At 35.9% G+C, this 2,808-nt stretch overlaps 1 non-coding gene across 1 annotated transcript; it reads left to right on the top strand.

The window, feature by feature from the left end:
- The first annotated feature begins 809 nt into the window (after nucleotides 1-809).
- On the top strand, nucleotides 810-1,010 carry LOC131244843 (U2 spliceosomal RNA). The gene has a single exon (XR_009170615.1). It is a non-coding gene; the product is annotated as a U2 spliceosomal RNA (small nuclear RNA).
- The last annotated feature ends 1,798 nt before the right edge of the window (nucleotides 1,011-2,808 follow it).

Genomic DNA, 2,808 nt, shown 5'->3' with positions numbered 1-2,808 from the left:
GCCTGGGTGGTAGACTCATGGGAGTTTCAACATGAGGTCAAGGGTTTCAATCCTTGATGGGGTGATGGACCTTCAAAAGGACAAATATATATACACACACACTTCGTCCACACCGTTTATTCATTTATCAGATTATTTCAAGGCAGGAGCCCAAAAATTGGGCAGATCCAAAGCTCAGGTGGTCCACAGTGGGAATAACGACATCCAACATTAAACTCATTGTTTTTTGTGGTGTGGTCCACGATGGGAATAACGACATCCAACATTAAACTCAAACTCATTATTTTTTGTGGTGTGGTCCACGATGGGAATAACGACATACAACGTTAAACTCATTATTTTTTGTGGTGCGGTCCACTTGAGCTTTGAATTCACTTCATTTTTAGGCTCCTGCACTAAAATTATTTTAAAAAATGAATGAGTGGTGTGGATATAACATATACATCATGGAACCCACAAAATTTTAATTAACTTGAAAGGAAGTTAAAATGTGCTTGGTTGTACAAAGCCAAAAATCCGCCCCTTCCAAATACCATTGCAAGCTATCATTGTGCTTTTACCACAGTGTATTTACTAACTATTAAATAGGCCCTAAAGAAGAAATGTTCAACACATGTGAAGTCAATCTTGTGCTTTATGTTCTGAACAAGATCTTTAAAAAAATAAAATGATATTATGATCTTATAATAGTCAGCTAGTGTTACCATTATATAAATTTAATAGCCACTAAGGAATAGAAAATGAATATAAAGAATGAAAGTAATTTTTTTTAAGTAGTTGGCTTTTTAATTGACAAACGACACTATAGCGCACCTTCTGCCTCTTTTAGCTAAGATCAAGTGTACGTAGTACCTGTTCCAGTCAGCCTTATATCTGATGTCGGGCCCATCTCTGTCTTCATGATATTAAATTAATTTCTTGTAGGGATGGCCCACCACAGCAGCTTGCTGCTAGGGTCCTTATCTGTTGCCCATGTGCTACATAACATCATCCTTGTTAAGAAATGCTTTTCTCCACGCGATTATCTTTGGGTGTGCAATTGGGTTAGGTCAACCAAATGGGTCATTGGGCGCCCCACCTACAATGAACTGATCTGGTCTCAATACGGACCGATTGAAGCAGGTAGGTTATATATATATATATATATATTAAACAATCTTAATTACTAAAACAGCCAGGTTTCTGCCTCTCAAAATCAACCAGATCTGAATGACAGCATATCTGATTCGTATAACTATGAAACTGAGCTCGAATCAGCATATAGTTCTAAAACTCACTGACGCAACTCACTTGACTCGATGAGATTTGGAGCCAAGTCTCTAAAAAATTCGGTCACTGATGTAGAGCAGGTTACGGATACTTTCATGGCAAAGATGGACTAGAGAAGGACTGATCGGAGGTGGGAATGATCCAGATCATCATAACATTAATACAGTCATATCTCGTAAAGTAGGATGAGTTTTTTGACATATCATATATGTTTTTGGGGTAGAGAACCTACTTTAGCCAACTGACCTGGATATGCTAGGTTGCCCATACTGGATTTGTGAGATTCCATCAGAACGACTGTCAAAAGTCCATTTTGTTTTTGTTTTTATTGTAAATATTAAATTTTAGCTGTTGTATAACTTTTGATCCTTTGAGTTTTAGGAGCCATGCCCAACATGAAAAATGCTAAGAAAAGTTAAGAGAACAACATGGTTGGGATAAATTGGACACTTACAAATTTTGGCTGAAAACCATGAAGTCTATTAGGAATGGTGACGGTATATAAATAGTAAGTTTACTATTTATAGTAAGTCACACTTTTAGGGAGTTTGAGTCTAAAACTCCATCTTATATTTGAGCTCAATTGAAATTTTGTTTTTGTTTTTTGTTTTTTTTCTTTAAAAAAAATTTTTAATTTTAATTTTTTTATCATCAATCAATTTATTTGGAAATTATTAGAAATTATTTCTATTTTATTCATCGTGAATTCAAAAATAATCTCTGAGGAGTCCAGAGAACCCCGTGGATTCGGAGTACTTATCCCCCGAGGAAGATGGTGATCAACCTCATCACGTCCCTCCTTCTGTCAGTCACAAGCTTGACTTAGTCCGAACTCGACGAGTTAGCTCAATGATTTGGCCGACTAGACACGATTCATCTTAATCAAATAAAGTTAGCCGTCCCGTCATGGGCCTTTTAGTAATTAATAAAGCCTACAAGAATTGAACATGTTTAAGTACTTTGAAAGCGCAAATCTGTTGCCAACATTGCAGAACTATACTTTTCTATGGATAAATCTATACATGTTAATGATATTTATTTATATATACCACTTATATTCTTCAATATATATATATATATATATATATATATATATATATAGAGTCTGAGCTAATTTAAGGCTCATTTGAGTATTCGAGTCGATTCAAACCGAATAAAAATATATTTGGAGTCCAGTTTAGGGTTTTTGAACTATGAAAATCCGTTCAAACAGACTTAAAAATAAGATTTGAACCATTGATCCTAATTTTTTTAGCAAGAATTTAGTCAGGGCAATGGTTTGTGGGCGGCTGGCCCATCGGGTTTCAAATCCTAGCCTAACATAGGTCAGGCTCAGACCGCTTATAACTAATATCCTAGGGTCAGAATGTGCCCGACCTTGAAGCCTTATTAACAAACAGGTCATGATCAAGCTAAGATTTTTCTATTTGGGTTCGACCCTAGCCCAAGAACAGGTCCGCTTATGATCTCAATGGGAAATATGGGCACTAAAATCAAAGACCCACTTAACTAAATAGTCTGATATTGGACCTGAGTTTT

Source organism: Magnolia sinica, chromosome 4, assembly GCF_029962835.1.
Source record: "Magnolia sinica isolate HGM2019 chromosome 4, MsV1, whole genome shotgun sequence".
Taxonomy (NCBI): domain Eukaryota; kingdom Viridiplantae; phylum Streptophyta; class Magnoliopsida; order Magnoliales; family Magnoliaceae; genus Magnolia; species Magnolia sinica.
This window is presented reverse-complemented; position numbering and strand designations above follow the sequence as displayed.